Here is a 21,879-nt window from a genome sequence, read left to right on the forward strand (position 1 = left end):
TATCCAGGCACTGCGTGGGGTGAGGATATTTGAACATGCAGGTCTTGAGGCCACTCCTGAATTTGGCAGGGGGGGTAGAGGTTCGGAGATGGATAGGGAGGCCGTTCCAGGCCTTGGCAGCAAGGTAGGAGAAGGAGCATTCTCCGCTCGAGCACAATGGATGCAGGGGGTGGGGAGCGGTGGCAAGTGCTAGGGAGGCAGACCGCAGGTGTCTGGTGGGTTGGTGGAAGGTCAGGCAGTTGTTCAGGTATTCTGGTCTGGTGATGTGAAGGGCTTTGTAGGTGTGCATTAGCAGCTTGAAGAGGCATCTCTTTTAATAGGGAGCCAGTGCAGGCTAAAGAGGTGGAGGTTATGTGGGATTGTCTGGGCAGATCCAGGATGATTCCTGCTGCTGAGCTCTGGATTGTTTGGAGGCGCTTGAGGATGAAGAGGGTGGTGGTTCTGGTGTAGAGGGCATTCCTGTAATCAAGTCGACTGGTAACGAGGGCTTGTGTGACGGTTCTTCTGGTGTCAGTTGGGATCCATCTGAAGACTTTACGGAGCATTCTGAGGTTGTTGAAGCAGGTGGAGTCAACTGAGTTGACCTGTTGTCTCATGGAGTGCCCGCTGTAGAGGATGATATCGAGGTTGAGGGCGTGGGTTCTGGTCGTAGGGTGGAGGGCCACCAGAAGTCATCCCATGGTGAGGGGAGACAGAGAGTGAGTTGCAGAGGGACTGAGAGGGCTGGATGGTGTTTTCGAAGGCATCTGGGGAGGAGAATTCTCTGACAATGTGGAATTGTTCTTTTGTGCAGGTGTTAGACTGGCGGGTGGCAAGTGTGACTTTCTTTGCTTCTCTGATGGTGTAGTGGTAGGATTTGAGGCCCGTCTTGAATGCTGTGGGTCTTTGCCGGTGTGCCAGTATCTCTCCAGAGTTTTGCATTTGGGTTTTTCTGCTTTGAGTTTGGGTGCGAACCAGTTGGCATGCTTGTTGGTTCTCTTGTTGCTGAAGGTTTTGATGGGTGCGATGGAGTTGGTGCTAGTGGTGATCCATTCCGATCAGTGGGCAGTGGCTTGATTGACGTTGTTGGATGTGTGGGGTGTGGTGGTGGTGTTGAGGGTGGTCGTCATTTGGGGTTCGGTAATGATGTTCCAGCTTTGGCGGGAGGTGGTGGGAAGGGTGACTTGGCCTGTTGGTTGACAACGATGTTGAAATGAGCAATGCTGTGGTCCGTCCATGTGAGCTCGTTTGTGTGGCTGAACTGGATGTTGTCACTGGACGTGAAGATGGGGTCAAGGATGTGACCGGCAATGTTCATGGGGTTGGTGACAATCAGTTTGAGGCCGAGTTGTCCATGGAGTCTAGTAGGGTGGCCGAGTTGGGGTCCAAGGTATCTGCGAGGTTGGAGTTGAGGTCACAGAGTCTAGAAGAGGTAATGCCTGGGTTCCAAGGTGAGGGGATTGATGATCTCTGGGATGGAGTTGCAGAAGGCGGGTCGGGTTCCTGGTGGTCTGAATGCACAGGAACTGCTGACGGTTGAGTAGGAGTTGGCTTGGAGGTGGAAGTTGAGGTGTTCCATGTAGGATGAGGGGGGTCCTAGATTGCCCATTTGTGTGCTTCCGCTCTCACCTGAGCTACTACCTTAGGCAGACTTGACAAAGAAAAACTCTCCAGTGAGCTGGATTTCAGGGTGTGTGCGGTGCTCTCCCTCATCCCAGTTTCTCCTTCTCCACTCAAGCATCAGTGACAGTCTGCCTCAGTCTCTTGGAAGATGACTGACATTTGGAGCTACTCCCACCTGTTCAGGCATTTGGGTTGGTTTGAGAGTAAATATGACTTGCTGGCTAATTGCTTCTACTCCCCCCCTGGAGGCGTCAGACCCTTAGTAAGTGGTGGGGGCATGGAAGGCAGCAACAGCCCTCTCTAATACCGTCCACTAAATCTTCTTTTCTTTCTCCAATGTGCTGTGGATGTACACTATCTGGCAGCTCCTAACATGCATGGAGGCAGTGTTTAAAGCGTGTCTGTTTGGCTCTCAGAGCTAATCTCTCTCTCTTATTAGGGCACAGTCGCGCAAGGCACTCTTCCCCCATGGCGTTGACACTGTGTCTTCCCTACCCCTGTCCCCAGGAAGTTACCACCTAGGGCTCTTCTGACCAATATTACAGCTGGGCTTCAACCTCTCTGGCTTTTCATGTGAACAGCATCATCAGCTTTCTAGTTGGCCACTTGGAGCTCTGTTGGCTCATTTTCTGCCGGACGGCTCCTCCAGCTGAAGCAGCACATCTCCTAACCTTGTGTAGTCTTGCCAGATAAAACGCCTCTTGCATTTACCTCACAGCCACTGAACTGCTCTCTGGTGGGTTCAAGCTGCCTTGCAGTGACCCTCGGAGGCTGCAACAGGTGATGCGATGGGGCCTGGCACAGCTACTACACCGCAGGGCACACCTTCATCCACCGGTGCCAGAGCAGGTCATAGTCATGGTGGGGATGGTGTCGGGGCACGGTGTGGACAACCACCTTCTTCAGAGGGTAGGCTTTCATTTCTACTCAGGGCTCAGCCGGTTAGGATCATGGTTGGCAGGGTCCATTTTAAACTGTGGTGGGGCACATGAGAAAGGAACATAACACACAAAAAAGAAGGGGAAAGGTTACATTCCCACCTGGCCTCCCCAGTCACAATCTGTATCACACAATAAAGAGGTAGGAAAACTGCTTCTGGTGGTGGCACATGCTCGGTGAGTGAATATGCCCTTGCTCACAAATTTGTGACATGCTTCATCATCAGGCTTGCTAACTGACACCCCTGCACAGACCAACGCCCGGGGTGGAGCAAAAGGGAGGGTAATATAAACATAAAGTTGTGGGATCACCAAAGTGAAGTGCAGTTTGTGAAGATTAAAACTAGCTTGAGTGTGTCCCTAATTCTAAATTTACTCCTGGGCCACCCGGTCAGGGTTCAAAATGTAAAGGATGGTGGTGATAGGAACAAATTAGGATACCTACAACCCCTCCTTACTGTTTCTGCCGCTTTTTAGGTGCGCCCACAGTGTTGGGTCCCTCCAGCATTCATCAGGACCTTCAGGATCCCAAAACACAGTACCTTCCAATCCTTAGTTAGGATACCCCCAAACTTAGGTTTTGTAATTCACACTCTCGTTCAAAATCTGTAAAAAGAGGAGAACTTCCATCAGATCCACTTGCTCTAAAAAGATGAATATGAAAGAGCAAAGATCTTTTTTTGGTAGTGCATCTCCTTCTGTCTTACTCAACAGGCATGCAACACCTCGGTATAGAGCCCCATGTTATTTCACTTGTGAGCTCTTGTTATCCATTTCGGAATATTTAATTATGGAGTAATTCCATTACATTCAACCACAAATGTCCATCATTTTCATTCCTAAAGTGAGTGAAAACCACACGTCTATTAGGGCAGGGAAAAAAACTCTTGCAATCACCAAGCTCCATAAACATCATGCTCGAAAGAGCAAGGAAGTGGGAGCGGCTCCCTGTAGTCACACACTACACGGAGATAAAACCATGTACATGTTGGGTTAGGTAATAGGCAGCCCCACACTAGTTTTTCAAGAATTTCAATGACGATTGTAATACCATTAATCGTGATGTTTATATTCTTATACATATTGGACTCAGAGGTGATTTTGAGCGGTCCCTTCCTAATATTGTAGCTAGCGTCATGCCCCTGTGAGCCTGTCATGTGTTAGTGTCATATGCACAACCACCCTTGAGGCACTCACACGTTTAGGGAGCCTCAGTGTCTAAATCATCGGCGTGTCATTATAAAAAAGATAATAAAGATAATCTAGAAAGTTCCCCATTTGGTATATAGTGGGAGGGTCAGATTTTTTCATTGTTGAGGCACTGAATAGTTGCTCGATGTTCAAGATAGGCACCTGCACATCCCAGTCATTTCCGTAGTCACCAAGGTTAAAGGTATAACGTTATATCGCCCATTGTAACTTACCCCGACTCCTTACTTTATCAAGTGAGACCGCTGCCAGGTTTGTACCCCGCCTCTCGCTGTGAAGGTGGCAGCCTACTTTCCCCATCACTAGCTTTATCGGGCAAAGTTCAGTCACGTGGGTGACGTTTACGCTCGCGACAAGGACGTAGTGATGTCATCATTACCCTCACTGCACTGAATTCCATTGGTCTCGTATCGCTGTCCTACAGCAGTTTAAGTGCAGTTTTTAGGTCTTGCGCCTAGCGTTGCAGTGCATAGCTCTGCACGCGCAGCGCGAGACCTCTTGTACGGGCTTCAGAAAGCTCACCACACGCCTGTGCATGTGGTTTTGCTTTCAGCCCCAGCCCGAGAGAGTAAAATGAACACGACATGAAGGACCTTAAGCACGACAGCAACTAGCGCACACATCAATACTCGGACGCCCAGAGACAGGCTGACAGGAGCTCATGATGAAAAGTGGCTGTCTACCTGGCATATAAGACTAACATGCAGTGGTAGAAGGTAGTGGCGATGAAATTAGACTGCACTTTCTGAAGAAAGACCCATTTACCCCAGTGCGCTAACAAAACACTACGCACTGACAGGGATTCGCCTGCCCTGATCCACAATAGACACCCTAATCCACAATAGACACTAGCTGCAGCATGTATGATTTGGCCAGAACTGAGATGCTGAGCACAGCATAGTACACAAAGCGGAGGTACAGGTTTCATTAAACCCCAGCTGAGGCACCGGACACTTGATGGTGAATTGCCATTCTCTCTATAAGCGCTACCACTAATAACTCTGTTGCAGAATAAGAAGCCCCACCAGCTTGCATGAATGTTGACACAGAAGGCCTGCCACTAGTTAAAAGGAAGGGTCAGGCATCTGGCGCAATCAGTGACCACTGGTTTAAAGGGGGCCTCGAAACGGGTCTCTATCGGGCTCTGTTTTGGACTCTGGCACAGGCGATCCGTTTTTTCCGGACTGCAGGGGAAGGGAAAACCTTTAAAGAGAGTCATTTTCTCTCTGGATTTCCCTTCTCTTTTTGAAACTGAGGTACAGCGACATTGTCGTGGTGCCAACAGGGCTTTAAGTGGAAGCCTTTTCAATATTAGATTCAAGCCACAAATGCTGCCTATTTATTTTTATGCAACTAAGAACCATTGACAAAGCTAATAGTCCTGACTTCTTGTAGGTATGATGTTACTTGTATGGTATATCTGGATGTAATGGCCGCAACAGCAAAATACAAGTTGAGTGTTATTAAAGGTATTAAAGTTTGAGCTATTGGCAACACCAGTAGTTCAAACTTTAATAATGCGAGACCTATTACATTGCAAATGCTTGTTTCTTTTTTCTATCTCCTAAATACTTTATCAACTAGAACATGAGCAGCATACCTCATCTTGTAGTATACTCGGGGACAGACCTGTGTTTATCAATCATTGTTAGCTTGTTAATATTGATGTGCCCTCTCTTGCATAACTGGGGAGACTGCAACGGGGAACACGAGTATTCTAACTGTGAGCAGCCCCCTACAGCGGGACGTAGTAAGTCACTGATACGATGATGGTCTCCATGATCATAGCTGCCAAGGTTTCAGATTGCTACGTGTGACATTTTCATTATTTCAGTGCAAATATGAGTGACATTTTAACGACCATGAGTGACACTCTCACAAGCAAAATAAAGCAACCCAGAAGAGGGAAACATGATATAAATATCAGAATTTATATCTATTTAAGCAACTAGAAAAAGAAGATTTTAAAACTGCAGCAGAGCACCAGAAATTGAAGGGCACTTCCCTTGTAACCTAATCGTACTGTTAAGGTGGGCGGGACGGCCCAGTTCTGAAGTACTGGGTTTTTACGGAACCCAGCGGTGCCAGGGAACACACCCGAAGACTTCGAGTTCTTCCTGTTTCAGACTTACAGAAACACAGAGTCTTCTTGGTGAAGACAAAGATCGTATTTATTGGCTGCAGCCAGTAACAGGTATCCTAGAAGTACAACATGTGTATATTCTCAGGAGACTGCTTCCTTACGAAAACCAGCCTTCTCCTTATATTCCAAATATTATGCTTTAGGCAAACATTCCTCGTTTTACGGTATGATCATTCACATGCATTCATTACAAAGGAAAAGACAGAGTCATAATGGCAAGTACATATTTCAGTTCGTTCAGCCCTTAATCAATTACCCGCAAAGCTTAGCGCCTTCATCAGATATCGACGGACACCCAATAAAAACGGGCACCTCCTCCTTGTAAAACGGGTCATAAAGAGGGAAACAGGGGCAGGTGTGTAGAAGATTAGGCATGGTTCGTGTGTGATGACAGGTTTCGTGATATGCTGGGCCCTGATACTAATCTCATTTGGCCGCGGGAAGGGAACTGACCGAACAGGTTTGGCCTTAGGCAGCGGAGTCAGTTCACCCAGGTCACCGAGGAGTCAGCGAAGGTGTGTGTGTCCTTCAGACCCATGCTTGGCCGTAGTCCTGTTGCCTATGAGAGGGCAATCACAAAATGGCTGTCGTCCTGAAATGGAGCTCGAGGTATTAGGACAGAAACTCTGATTTCAGGCGATCTCGTCACTCGAATGTGACGCAAATGCTTGTGCATAGTATCCTAAACATTCTCGGTCTGTTGATAAAGAAATCGTCATGTTAGAATCATGCCAGATACGTGGTTCCGAAATTTACAGTACCACAGACCCTCCTTTTGCCCTTACATAGGCAATAACCTATACTCCCGCTAGTCTGAATCCAGGTCTATGTCCATAAAGTCGCGGAGATGTTGCTGTAGCATCATCGTATTGCTTAGCTCGTCTCGTGTTACAGGTTTCCTTATACATGATGTAGCGCAGATGCCACAAATTACAGGAGCACACTGTACACATAGACAGAGCAGGAAAAGAATGGCTAAGATCATTCCAATGACTATCAGGATCTTCCAACCCCAAGCGGATATCAGTTCCCAGAACCACCCCGCCAATGACCATTCCCCATTATCTACGTGAATAGATTCGGAGATTCTATGCAGTTTGGAAATGGCCTGGAAAACTGTTGGAGCGTTATCTGGAATAAAAACACAGCAGCTAGACTGGATCACTCTACATACCCCACCCCGGTCTGCAAGTATGACGTCTAACGCGACCCTGTTCTGAAGAGTCATAAGACGATCCGACTGGAGCTCAGCAGTCAAATTACCAAGGGCACCGGCTGTTTCAACTACCGTGGATTCAACCACTCTTGTCAATTGCCTTATGTTCCTGCTGTTAACCATTGGACCCCAAAACGGCAGATAACCCTTTATGAAATCTCCAAATTCTTGTCCTGCAGTGTCATCTTGACTGATGACGCCTCTAACCATCCTTGTCTTATGGTAATCTGCCGCGGTCGTGTAGGTGGGAGGCAGCAGGAATGAAACAAAACATGTGCCCTGAAAAGTCCGGGGGCAACCATGTATAGGCTCTATCATGGCAGATGAAATAGGTACCCTTGGCTGCTAAGAACGAAGGGGAAGTCTGAGATGCAAAAACGTAAGTTTCAGCGCAGATGCTTTTCCCTAACTGAGCTCTGGGATTCTTGCCATAACCTTGCAAACATAGGTAACCCTGATGGGGTACAATCCAGATCGGTGAGGATTTCTTTGCTCGCTGGTTCTCACTCAGAGTAACTTCATATCCTGTCATATTCCAGCCAATATATGCTAGTGTCTCATCTCTTGGGATGGTTTCATAGGAAATCTCTTCCCTAATCATATCCACGATCCCCTTAACTAGAGCACTATTCTTGGGATTATCTTTCACAGAACGTAGGGGGTTGGCTTCATGAGCATACATGAACATTGTTCTATATGCCCACACAGAACCATTATGGCTGAAAGGTAGGAGTAGGTACGGGATACCTTTATCAGTAGTATGGGGCATAAGGCCACACACCCAACAGTTAGTTGTGTTTACTACTAGTTGGTGTTGGTGTAGGAGCTGAATGAACGAATTATTGACAAATTCCAATCTTCTAGCAGACTCGTGTTCAGGTAGGGGATGAAAGGAATGCGAGGAAACAGTAGGAGGAGGTATGGGCTGTGCAGTTGGTGCGAATGTTACTTGGAAAGAGAATAAGACATATCCTATGAAGATCGTCATCACACTCAGTAACATGGAAATACATAACATCAAAAATCGTTTTCTTGTCATCATTATACATGTTCTGTCTTTGCAGCCCATTGGTTTAGCAGGTCTCTCAGTCTCGAAAAACTCCATCCTCTCTGAGTGCTGCTCGCGGTGGTAGGGTGTTCTATGCTAAGGAAATGCTTCTGTCAGTCCAGGGCAACTCCTTGGACCGACCAGAACTGCTGACCTAACGTCTTCAGTTGCACTCCAAAGACTTGGGCAACTGCGACCCTGCAGCTGGACCCGGATGGCGGTTCGAAAAAGCAAAAATAAGCAAGTTTCTCAGATGAAAGAGAGAGCTGCACTTCCCAAAATTATTAAAAATAGCAAGGGAAAGGAAAAGAAATTTATTTGTTCATAGACCTTGGCCTCAAATTGTAGCGATTTCTCCCAGGTACTGTCTGGTCTTGAAACAAGAGTTCAGGCTCTGTAGTGTCCAATCGAATTGACGGTGTCATCGCTTTCCTGCTCAGAGCTTGTTCCTTTTACACGTGCATCGCTAAACGGCAGAAAACGAGGCACGGTTTCAGTCTCAGAATCAGCGAACCCCTCCTGGACCCACCGTTCATATGGCAGAGGCAAAGGGACCCTCTTGCAATGGACGCCGTGGATCCAGTTCTTTTTCCCTTTCACTCGAACAGCTGATCTCGTTGAGAGAAGGACGAGATGGGGGCCGGTCCAACGGGGCTCATCATTCTTTGTCCGTTGAAAGTTTTTGACCAGCACCCATGATCCAGGATTGATAGGATGTCCTGGAGTTTCAGAGACCTGAGGCAGAGTATCATGCACCTGTTGGTGTAAAACACGCAATTTAGCCGTCAATTCATACAAATAATCAAGCAGTACTGGATGCTCGATCTCACTGAATTTTGTAGGCCTTGGCACTCCCCATATATTGGCCGGGCGGCCAAATACGATTTCATAGGGACTAAGTCCCACTCGTGAATGCGCAGTCATTCTTGTTGACAGGAGTGCTAAAGGCAGAGCGTCAGGCCATTTAAGACCAGAGCTTGCTTGAATCTTGGCCAACTTCAATTTTAATGTGCCATTATAGCACTCTACTAATCCAGCTGACTGGGGATGATTTGCAGCGTGAAATTTTTGTCGGATACCCAGTCCATCACATACTGTTTTCATCACTCGACCCACAAATTCACTCCCATTGTCACTCCAGACCATTCTCGGCATTCCAAATCTAGGGAAAAATTATTTGACAAGGGCTTTAGCTGTGGACAGAGCAGTGCTGTCTTTTAAAGGGTATGCTTCTATCCACCTTGAAAAGGCACAAACAACAACGAGTACATATTTCAAATTGTTGCATCTTCCCTTGTGGATGAAATCTAGCTGCAAAACCTCAAACGGATACGTTGGAGGCGCAAAATGACCAGCTAGAGTTGGGGTTCCCCTACCAGGATTGTATTTCAGACACACCATGCAGTTTTTGACCACATTCTCTGCACATTTAGGAATTCCAGTATTTTGCCATACTGGAGCCAACAACTTACAAATCCCTTTCACACTGATATGGGCCATTCCATGAGCCATTGTCACCACTGCAAGCACGTACGCATCGGGTTACAACAATCGCCGATGTTCTGACAAGTCAATCCAACAACCATTTTCATCCAGTTTACCCGTACTTTCTCTCCACATACTTAATTCTTTCTCTGAAGCTTCGGCTTGAAGAGACTTTACACTCTCTATCGTGTCTTCACACATTCCAACATCACCAACCCATCTTGCAGGGCCTGCAACATACATCCAATTCTTCACATTCTTTGCTGTTTCTTTTGCGATTTCATCCGCAAATGCATTACCACGACCAACATCATCAGTCACCTTCTTGTGTGCACTGCATTTCACAATCGCAACTTGTAGAGGCAATGTCAGTGACTCAAGGAGCTCATTCACCAACTGACCATTTTGTATTTTAGCTCCATGTGAAGTCAGTCCTTCCATAATTGCCCAAAACTATGGGCCACACCGAAAGCATACTGACTGTCGGTATATATGGTCACTTTCATTCCTTTCGATAGCACACACGCTCTTGTAAGTGCAATTAACTCTGCTGCTTGGGCTGAATTATGTGGTATACGTGCAGTTTCAACAATCGTATGCAAAGTCGTGACAGCATATGCTGCAGTCGTGTCACCATTCGAAAGCTTGAAACATGAACCATCCACCCATAAGGTACCATCAAACTCTACAAGGGGAGTATCTTTGAGATCCACTCTCCGTTTTGTTTCTTCTTCTGTTCTAAAAAGACAACCATGCTGCTCAACATCATCTGTCTCCACTGAAATCGGCAATAACGTGGCTGGATTCAACGTATTGCACCTTTGTATGTGAACATGACTCGCTAGCAGTGTCAACTCGTAACCTGACAATCGAGCACTAGTTAAGTGTTGTGTTTTGGTTCTGTTTAACAACGTGTCCACTGCATGTGGAACCATCACAAACAACGTGTTGTTCATTACTAACCCAGCAGACTGTCGAATAGAAACAGCGGCTGCCGCTGTGGCTCTCAAGCAACTCGGCAATGCTTTAGCTACCGGATCCAAAATTGATGAAAAATCCGCGCATGGACGCTGCTTGCCTCCAAAAGACTGTGTCAACACCGCCAATGCGCAACCTTCCCTCTCGTGCACATATAGTGTAAAAGGCTTGCTGTAGTCAGGAGTACCCAGCACAGGAGCCGAACATAATGCTTCACGCAATTCGGAAAAACTTTTCTGACAATCTTCAGAGCATGGGACGGGATTCGGTGTATCTTTACATGTTAATGCTATCAAAGGTTTGGCCAGCAGAGAAAACACAGGTATCCATTGTCTACAGTAGGATGTAATGCCCAAGAAAGCACGTACTTCTCTCTGTGTCCTAGGCACACTCAATTTTGCTATTGCCTGAATTCTTTCTGGGGTCAGTTTCCTTCCCTCCTTTGATAAGAGATGACCTAAGTAGGTCACTTCTTGTCGACAATATTGCAGTTTTGAAAGCGACACTTTGTGATGTAGATTAGACAAATGACGCAACCACGACAATGTTGCTTCTTTACAAATGTCTTCAGTATCTGTGGCGATTAGTAAATCGTCAACGTATTGAATAAGGGTAGCACCATCAGGTAAAACAATCGCATCGAGCTGAGTTTTTAAAGCATGGCTGTATATTGATGGACTTTCACAGTAGCCCTGAGGAGCGCGTTTGAAGCGAAAGCTTCGACCTCCTAGGCTGAAACCAAAAATATCTCTGCTCTCCTCGGCAATCGGGATGCTGAAGAAAGCATTCTTTAAGTCAATCACCGAGAACCAGGCGGCGGAGGCTGGAATCATAGTCAATAAGGCAGTAATGTCAGGAACGACTGGAAACTGTGGCACAACTATTTTATTGACCTCTCTAAGATCAATCACGAACCTGTAAACAGGTGGCTGAGAAGGGTCAGTACGTTTCAAAACAGGCAGAACAGGACTATTGCAAACGTTGCCTCTGGTCTCCTCGATCACATCTTTTCCAATCAAATCATAAATGATCGCTAGCAACGCTTTTTCACCTTCACTAGAGATCTTATATTGGGGAATGCGTGGCAATTTAACATTGGCTTTCAATGTCACAACATATGGCGGTATTTCCAAAAGGCCCACATCATTAGGACCAGTAGCCCAAATGGCATCAGGAAGAAACGACAATTCTGTCGGAAGTTTATCCTTTGATAAATACATTGGAGAAACCACTTTCCTACCCAGTGTAAGTTGTACTCCCGAAGGAGAACAATATAATGTTGCATACAATCTTTTCAACAAATCAAATCCCAACAAGTTTTCACCACAACCTGTTGTCGAAATTAGGGGTGCTTCCAATTCACAAGGTCCAACAGAAAGGGACATAGGGCAAGAAATCGGATTCCTAACCGGGGCGCCAGAAAAACCTACCGAAACATTCATCTTGCCAGACAAAGGCGCGCCAGGGAGTTTTGAGTGCATAATAGAACTCTTTGCAGCACCAGTATCCAACAGAAAAGGCTCTGACACACCTGATGTAGTCACCTTAACATACGGTCCACTTTGATCTACTGGAACTGAAACAACTCCCTCTCTTTGTCTATGGCTGTCCTAGCAATCATTACCTTCCATATTCTCATCTTCCACATAATAATCATCATTATAGTACTGAGCCGTCCTACCAGACGCATTAGTTTGTTGGTCAAAACTATTCAGTGTATTTTGAGGTGGAAGGGGACGCGCGGTCTGGGTGAGACTTCCGCGTCCTCTACCTCTGGGAGCTTGCTGAACACCTCGACCTCTTGCGCTAAATGCACCATTAGCACGCTGCAACAAAATAGGACAACTATACTTGAAATGACCCTCTTCTTTACAATATGAACACTGATTGGGAGCTACAGGGGCACGCGGTCGAGTAAACTCATACCTTTGCATGTTTTTCTGAAACTGTTGAGGTTGCTGATAATTACTCTGACCACCACGTGGCCGGTAAGCCTGTTGTAAAAGAACTTTCGTTTCTAATTCCTTATTTTTCTTGTCTGCTCTATCTTTCTCATCTTTATCCCTGTTTTCGTAATACTGTGCAGTAGCTAATATTTGTGCTGAAGAGGAAACAGCCCAAGAGCTTTCTGAATCTTTCAATTTCTTACACAACTCTGGAAGCAAATTATGCACAAATTTGTCAATGAACAACCGTTGACCACCTTCTGTACTCATATCTTGACCACTGTGGTCGATAAACGTTTCCTCAAACCTAGTGAAAAAATCAGACACTGTTTCATCTTTCTTCTGCTTACACGCAGATAACTTATCCCAATTAACACGCATCGCAGGCATTAAAGTTTTCATGTAAGTGATGATCCTAGCAGGGAGTTCTACTACTACGGGATCAGGCTTGGCACCACCAACTTGCCCATCGTTAGCAGCTCTAATATTAGCCCATGTGGCGCCTAACTCTTGCACGTGATCTATATTGCGAATCAATCCCCACAAAGGCTGCGGAACCACATTCCCAAATAACATGTCTATGTCAGCCAAATTCATAACAAATGATTCCGCAGTCTGCGTTAACTCCTTATAATATCCTGCAGGGTTCTTACGGGGGTCGGGTAAAGTTTGTTTAAGGGCTAACACTTCAGATCGTTTCCAAGGGACGTGTACCCAAACACGCTGAAAATGAGCTGGAGCAGCAGCAATACCTTGAGTGGCATCGGCCACAACAGCGTCCTTCCATACCGGAGGGACTTCCCTCATAGGGTACTGCCGCACCTTTTTACCACAGGAGTCATGTTTAAACAGTGACTGGGAAGGATCCTTAATCCTAAAAGATAACAATGTCGCAATTGCTTTTTCGACTTCGGGACCCACAATCGTACCTTTTTCAAACTCAAACCGTACATGGCACAAATCCTGCGGATTTGCTTCCAAATCATTATCCTCCAATTCCTCACAAAGGAAAACACACATCTGTTCAAAAACGTATCTCTGTTTCGGTGCTTCCCATTGACAAAAAGACCTCCATAACAGACTCCAAATTATACCTTGATGGGTGAACAATCCATTTGCGCGCCATACGCTCAAACATCTCTTTCTCGTGAGAATTAGGCAGTTGACTACGCGTCTGCTTACGCTTTGGATCAGGGGTCACACCAGACGACCTGAAGAAAGGTAATATAAAACTAGCAACTGTATCCGTCACTCTCTGTCGTGCAGAAGGAGAAGCTGGCAAAAGAACAGGGGAAAAAACAGAGGGAAGCACAGTAGGTGTAGACGTAGATGTAGAGACAGTATCAGGAAGAGTGCCAAGAGAGGCAGTCGATGTAGTAGGCAAAGTCGTAGAAGGTAAAGGGGGGACAGGCAGCAAAGTCGGCGGCCCCTGAGGGGGCTGCACCATAGGAGCAGGGGCCAACTGAGGAGGAACTGGTGGCAGAGGAGCTTGATGTAAAATAACTGGATGTTGCACAACTTGGTGTTGCGGAGGCGCTGTAGCACTCTGCGCATAAGGGGGTGGTGAACTTAACAAGTGTGACATCAAAGTATCTTTCTCTATTTCTTTTGACGCATCTTGCTGAAGAAGCGGCAAAACTGGATAACATTTATCTATCACTAGTTTACATTGTCTGTGCAACTGCTCACTCATCTGTTCCTCTTCATTATCTTGAAACTGCAAAGCAGCTTGCATTATCGAGATACCCTTTTCTTTTTTATTTCTTTTTGCCAATTTAATTTCCTTCTGTTTGGCTTCCTTACGCCATAGGCGGAAAGAGTCAAACATTGCCGGCCGGGCTTTCTTCTTAAAGAGTTTAACCTCTAGATTATCCAGAATCTCTGTGTCGAAACTACGGTATTGGGGCCACTTTAAGTCACCATCTTTTCTGGTGTAACGGATCCATACTTCATTATATGTGAGTGGGCCTATGCCATGTTTTACATATAATTCATAAGTTGGAGTTCCAATCGGAGGAACCGGACACGAGTCCTCCAATCGGGAATCCCTATTATAACCAAGACAAAACAAATTTCCAAGTATACCAGAACCAGGCATCTTCGCTCTCTAGTCTAGTTTCAAACTTCAAAGGATTATCGAATACGATAGTCTCGTGAATACACGAGTCCCTTGGTTTTGGCGCTTGCAAGTTCCAAATCAAAAGATCCCAAAGGGGATATCAAACCAAGTAATCAAACTAAGGACTGGGAGACGCTCCACTTATACTTAACTGAGGTATCGATGACGTCACCAGAAGACTCGTTTATCGTTTCGCTCTACCAATTCATCAAGGGTCCAAAACAGGGCGATAGTCAGGGCAGCAGTCCTTTGTAGCCGTTGGGACGTGGAGAACCTCGCAGCAAAGACGTTCGGACCACGTCGACATACAGGGGTCGATGAAGTGGCGGCCTTCCTCCAGAATTTTCACACGAAGCTCCTCACGAACCTCTGGCTTGGACCGGTACCGCTGAAATCGCCCCACTGTTGGGCGCCAACTGAAGTACTGGGTTTTTCGGAACCCAGCGGTGCCAGGGAACACACCCGAAGACTTCGAGTTCTTCCTGTTTCAGATTTACAGAAACACAGAGTCTTCTTGGTGAAGTCAAAGATCGTATTTAGTGGCTGCAGCCAGTAACAGGTATCCTAGAAGTACAACATGTGTATATTCTCAGGAGACTGCTCCCTTACGAAAACCAGCCTTCTCCTTATATACCAAATATTATGCTTAAGGCAAACATTCCTCGTTTTACGGTATGATCATTCACATGCATTCATTACAAAGGAAAAGACAGAGTCATAATGGCAAGTACATATTTCAGTTCATTCAGCCCTTAATCAATTACCCGGCAAAGCTTAGCGCCTTCATCAGATATCGACGGACACCCAATAAAAACGGGCACCTCCTCCTCGTAAAACGGGTCATAAAGAGGGAAACAGGGGCAGGTGTGTAGAAGATTAGGCATGGTTCGTGTGTGATGAAAGGTTTCGTGATATGCTGGGCCCTGATACTAATCTCATTTAGCCGCGGGAAGGGAACTGACCGAACAGGTTTGGCCTCAGGCAGCGGAGTCAGTTCACCCAGGTCACCGAGGAGTCAGCGAAGGTGTGTGTGTCCTTCAGACCCATGCTTGGCCGTAGTCCTGTTGCCTATGAGAGGGCAATCACAAAATGGCTGTCATCCTAAAATGGAGCTCGAGGTATTAGGACAGAAACTCTGATTTCAGGCGATCTCGTCAGTCGAATGTGACGCAAATGCTTGTGCATAGTATCCTAAACATTCTCAGTCTGTTGATAAAGAAATCGTCATGTTAGAAACATGCCAGATACGTGGTTCCGAAGTTCTGCTAGAAATATCGCTGTATTGACTGGCACAGGGCACTATAATTGCATGCAGCGTTAGCCAACTAGCACGGCTCCTTATTACACCTCTCTCGGTTAAACTACATTAATGTCCGCTAGCGAGTCATTCCTCAAGCAGGACAGACTGCTTGACTGCACAATTGCTTGAGTATAGGGGCAAGGAAGGCAGCTCAGAATTAAGCCATTGTTATACCAGGTGAGGGCAACTAGATACCAGGCAGGCACAGGACGTGAGAATGCTGTCCATGCTGAACTAACTATAAAGGTGTGCACTGAGCAAACAGCAAGTGATTTTAAGTGCTTGTCTGTGCTGCAGCACCTGCTCATGCTCGTTGGAGTAAATAAGTAGTCACTTACTGTGCGGAGTGACGATTCGGTTTTTGGGAGAGGAAGCCTCCAGTCCTAGCCACAACAACTCTTCAGGCGGAGGCAAACCGGCAATGATTTACAGTCGGTGAGTGAGTGGTGTGCTAGCCTGCTCTGGGCTCCATCGTGGCCGCTGCAGTCCCAGGAGTTCAGGCCCCAGTAATCACGGGATCACAATGTAAGATTTATTTAACACTTGTTGCAGCTTGATCACGCGCTCTGTTGTCATTCATTATGTTACCTTAAGGTCACAGAGGCTGGGGCCGGAACCAGAGTCCCAAGGAGTGTGCAGATGACGGCACCATTAATTACTAAGGCAGCGTGTCTTTGCAAGGCAGTGGCTGCAGGCTTAATTAGGCCGCGAGCCACCGCAGGCCACCGTAATTCGGGTTTGTCGGCCGCTTCAGTGATAGAAGCCCTCTAGGCTGGCTCCAGTCCAGTGAGTCCCAGGCGCGGCACGGCCGTCCAGTGACACACAGACAGAGGGCTAATAAACACGCGGCTGGGTCTGCATCAATCTCAACAGACGCCGCGGTTATTCACGGAGTAGCTCAGTGCACTGTGTTTGTGTGTATGTGACTGTGAGACTCTATCTGACAGTGAACGACATGAACACAACACTACTAAAGTCAGTGGCAGCAGGCAGCTGCCTGGCTGTAGAGGTTAGCTTGCAGGGGCAATGATAGAAGGGGCACACAGGTAAGTGGTATTTGTGCTCTCTTTATTCATTAATACATGCTAATTATTACTAGAGGGATAGCGCCGGGGGCCGTCTTGCCGGTGCACAGACTCGGCGCTAATGAGCCCCAAAATGGCCGCTGCGCGCCTAAGTCATCGCGTAGGCGCAACGACTAGACCGCAACTCTACATATCTCCCTTTTTTCCTTATACATAACAACAAGAAAAATTATTACTTGCGTGCATTCTCTCCCTTCTCTCCTTACACATTAATAACCAGAAAATGATTACTTGCGTGTGTTCCCCATCAGTCCTCCATCTCAAAGTCTCTAAACCTCGTAGATTTCACCAGTGTCCTTCCACTCCGGGTACACCTCACCGGAGTGCCTGAGGAGGGGACGGCGTTCTCCTGGGAGGTTCTCTGGTCTTCCCTCCCGATGTTCGGGATCACTCCTTCCCCTGGAGATCTGCTACCACTTCCCCAAAGTTCCGAGGTACCCCGACCCTCATCATCATTTACGTCCGCTTCACCTCCGCTTTCTCTTGGGCTGCTTGATGTGTTGTCTGCCAGCCTTGACTCAGTCCCTTGGGCCCGGGACGGTATCCCTTGTCTATTGTCCTGTCCGTCCCACTGCATGATCTTGTTGCACATGGACATGCGGTCCTGTGACCACACCTTCCCGTCGCTGAGTAGGGCAGAACGATTGTAAACTTCTTCCACTTGCATCGGTGCGCTAAATTTGCTGTCCCCCTTCCTTCGCAATTGGGCCAGCTTAACCCGCACCCACTCTCCCATCTCGAGTTCCGTCTCTTTGACGCTTCTCCTTTTTTTGTAGTGTTCCGCATATATCTTTTGAGCTTTCTCTAGGTTGTGATGTACGACAGCAGACAACCACTTGCTCGTGATGGTCCGCTCCTTCCAAGCCACATTGTCTTTCGTAAAGGGGTCTCTACTCCTCAAGATCTGGAAGGGGCTGTACCCCGTGCTGGTAGGTGTGATCCTACATGCCCACACCATACTCTTCAGTTCCTTTTCCCAGTCTTTTCCGCTCGCAATCGCCGCTTGCACCGACCCCATGATGACACGGTTGAATCTTTCGGCTTGACCATTCCCTGTGGGGTGGTATATCGACGTGTGTTTTATCCTAATGCCGTTCCTTGCCATGTATGTGTTCCATTTGTCGGACACGAATTGAGACCCATTGTCGCTTAGGATGGAGCTAGGGATGCCTTCCCTGAGAAATACTGCCGTCAGGAACCTCAGTATCTTGTCTGTATCTATATCCTCTTGTACATCCACCTCCGGCCACTTGGAGTACTTGTCCACAAGAACCAACGCATATTTCTGGATGCCCTGCTTGTCCAGTATCGGCCCGAGTATGTCTATGGCTAGGTCTTCCCAAGGATTCACCGGGTTGTCAAACTTCCCCAGGGGTGGTCGCAGTAGGCTCAGGGATTTGTCAGCCCCTTGGCACTGGCTACACTCCCGCACATGCCTCTCTATCTGGTTGTCCATCGCCGGCCACCAATACACTTGTTTCGCTCTCAATTTTGTCTTGACGATACCCAGGTGGCCCTCGTGGATGAGTGTCAGCAGGTGTGGTATCAACTTGTTCGGGGGGACTACTTTTTCCCCTCTCCTCAGGAAAATCCCTTGGTCGCAGACAGACAACTCCTCTCTCACTTCGAAGAACTTCCTAAGCATTGCTCCCAAGTGCTTTATCTCAGGCCACCCCCTTAGGACACATTGTTTGACTGCTTCTAAGTCCGCGTCTGTCTCGTACGCTTCCCTCCATTCGTGCATGCTTATCACTTCCTCGTGATCGTCCATGAATGCTACTTTGCAGTCCTCGTCTTCCGATGTCTTGGGGGCTTCCTCCATGGCCGCCGCTCGACTAAGGTAGTCGGCTAATTTGTTCTTTTGCCCTGGGATGTGCTCCACATCATATCTGTAGGCCAACAGCTTCAGCGTCATCTTCGCGATGCGGGGCGTCACAGTGGCATGCCCTGACGATGTTAGTACTTTGATCAAGGGCTTGTGGTCTGTCCTCAATCGGAAACTCGTTCCCCATAAGAACTGGCGGAACTTGCCCATGGCCCATACTACTGCTAGCATCTCCTTTTCTATGACGCTGTACTTTTGTTCCGTGGGAGACAGCGATCGGGATGCGAAGTTGAGGGTGGCTAAATCTCCGCCATCCAATTCCTGCATAAGGACTGCTCCCAGACCCCGGTCACTGGCATCCGTCGTCAGGATTGTCCCGGCTCAGGGATCATATCCGCTCAGCGGGACGGCCGTGCTGATGTCCGCTTTTATCCTGCGGAACTCCTCTTGTGTCTCCTCAGTCCACTCAAATTTGGTTTTGTTCCTTATCAGCTGTCCCAAGTGGTGCGTCTTCGTGGCGAAGTGGGAAGCAAATTTGCATCACATATCGCCTTGGCATTGAACTGCTTGCGGTGATCCCTTGGTCGCTGATCACATGCCCCAGGTACGTAACTGACGTCATCCCAAACCGGCACTTCTCCCACTCCGCCGTGAGTCCATTGCGTTCCAACACATGGAGGACGGTGGACAACTTGGTATCGTGGTCCGCCTTGTCCTTCCCCATTATCAGGATGTCGTCTTGGAAGTATTGCACCCCCTTGATCTTGCGAAATAGACTGTGCATTAGCTTCTGGAATACGGCTGCTGCCGATGCTAGCCCAAACGGCATTCGGCGTAATTGGTAGCACCCAAAGGGGGTTATAAAGGACGTCAGCTTCTTACTGGAGTGGTGCAGCGCAATCTGGTGGTAGGCTGACGCGAGATCGATTGTCGAAAACCACTTTATTCCTTTGGTGTTGGCCAGCATCTCATCTATCCGTGGCAAGGGGAACCTTTCAACTATGATGTTTTTGTTCAGCTCCCTCAAGTCCACACACAACCTTATTTTTCCGTTAGGCTTCATGGCGACCACCAACGGGGCCAACCACTCTGCACTCGTGATCGGTTCTATGATGCCGTTTTCTTCCAGTCTGTGGAGCTCCTGTTGCACTTGGTCTCGGACTGCCAGGGGGATGTTCCTCACTTTTTGACATACCGGTCGGGCATCCCCTCTGAGCTCGATCCTGTGCGTGAATTTTGTCAGTCTTCCTACTTTGCCTCCAAATACGTTGGGAAATTCTGCTTTCAGCCTCCCCACTTCCGGTCGTTCTTTGTCGCTGGTCATTAAGACTTGGGTGGTGCCGCTTGAGTTCAACTGTATTCCAAGGTCGCCTTGGTCTACCCAACCTAGGACCGATGGACCTTTCTCCGCAATGTACAGCTTGAAAGTGGCGTGCCGTTCCTTAAATTTAAACTCCAGGAGCCGGTATCCCACCATTGGGATGGGTTCTCCAGTAAAGGTGACGGGGCGGATGTCTGGGGGCTCCAGGTGGTCTCCAATGTGGTCCTTAAACTGTTCTTCCCAGATGCTGCGTTGTATGATGGTAAAGGGGGAACCGTAGTCGGCTACCATCTGAATTTGTACCCCTCCAATCACCAGGTCACACTGCGGTTTCTTCGATTGGTTGCAGTTTATCCCCATCACGTGTTCGTCTATGCATAGCACGCTGTCATCATCATCTTCATTCCCATCGTCTTCCTCCACCTCTTGTGCGACGTATTTGACTTCTCTTGTCTTCAGCTTGCGGCGACACACTTTCTCGTAGTGTCCAATTAGTCCACAGAACAAGCATTTAGCCTTAAACGCCGGACAGCGCTTGTCGTGTGCTGGGTGCGATCTGCTGCCGCATCTGTAGCACATGCCCTTGCTTTCCGTGACTGGTTTCTTCCCCTGGGTGACCACTTGGCCTGTGTCCTCGTGTCTCCCGTTGCTTTTTTGCCTCTCTCCGGTGGTTCAGCCTCTGTGACTTTGTTCACCATGGGTTTCGGGGTGGCTTCCTTCTTTGCCGCTTCCGCGCATCTCTTCGATAGCTCCGCCTTCTTCACCGTGGCTATCACTTCCTTTAACGTCGCATCGCCATTGACCCACAATTTATCTTGTATTGCCGAGTTGGTGGTGTGCATGACAATTTGGTCTTTTATAAATTCGTCGTGCAACGTGCCAAGCTTACAGGTGATGGCCAATTTCCTCAATGCCGCCACGTATTTATCTATGGGCTCTCCTTCCGCCTGTTTCCTTTGCTGGAAGTTGTATCTATCAATAGAGGTGCATACCGCTGGTCTGTAGTGCTTGTTTAAGTCGTCTATCGTGTGTTGGAAGACATCATCGTCCACTGCTTGCCTCGGTGTGGGGCCAATGTTCTGAAACACCCTGATTCCTTCCGGGCCCAGGTTGTGCAACAGGATCCTTCTTTTCCTTTTGCTGGGGAATGCTTCCCCCGCTTTGTCCTCCAGGGCTTCCATGTAATTCATAAAGTATTCCCTCCAATCCTCCCATTTCATCGACGGTTCTCCTGGTTTGGGCAGGAATGGAATTGGCATCGTGAGTGAGGACGGTTGGGCACACATTGCCGCTCTTCTCTTTGGTGACTCGTCTTCCTCTCTTGGGCTGCCTGGTGCGCTCCGCCTCTGCTGGCGTGGTGGGCTTTGGTGTGCGGCTGCTCCAGCGCCGCTGCCGCGCTCTGCCTGATCCGCCAGGGCCTCCCAAGTACTGCTTGTGTTGTCCCAGTACGTGCTTGGGGTCATCGCGTATCGGACGCCTCCTGCACGTGACTTGTAAGGGCCAGCGCCTCCCGCGGCGGCCTGAGAGGTTCACGGTCCTCTCTTCCCCTGCTTGCCTCGTGGGTTGCTCTCCCCGCGATTCCGGCACTCACGCCACCTTCCTCTTCTGTGCCTTCCCCATTGTCTGGGTTACTCTGTGCAGTCCAACTTGTGTGCTTCCCTGGG

At 48.0% G+C, this 21,879-nt stretch overlaps 1 protein-coding gene and 1 pseudogene across 1 annotated transcript in view; one reads left to right on the forward strand and one right to left on the reverse strand.

The window, feature by feature from the left end:
* GLP2R (glucagon like peptide 2 receptor) overlaps window positions 1–21,879 on the forward strand; it is an 883,434-nt gene that overhangs the window by 147,513 nt on the left and 714,042 nt on the right. The window lies entirely within an intron of this gene.
* LOC146809870 (endogenous retrovirus group PABLB member 1 Env polyprotein-like) lies at window positions 6,701–8,111 on the reverse strand (annotated as a pseudogene).

The sequence above is a fragment of the Triturus cristatus genome, chromosome 7 (genome assembly GCF_964204655.1).
Source record: "Triturus cristatus chromosome 7, aTriCri1.1, whole genome shotgun sequence".
NCBI lineage: Eukaryota > Metazoa > Chordata > Amphibia > Caudata > Salamandridae > Triturus > Triturus cristatus.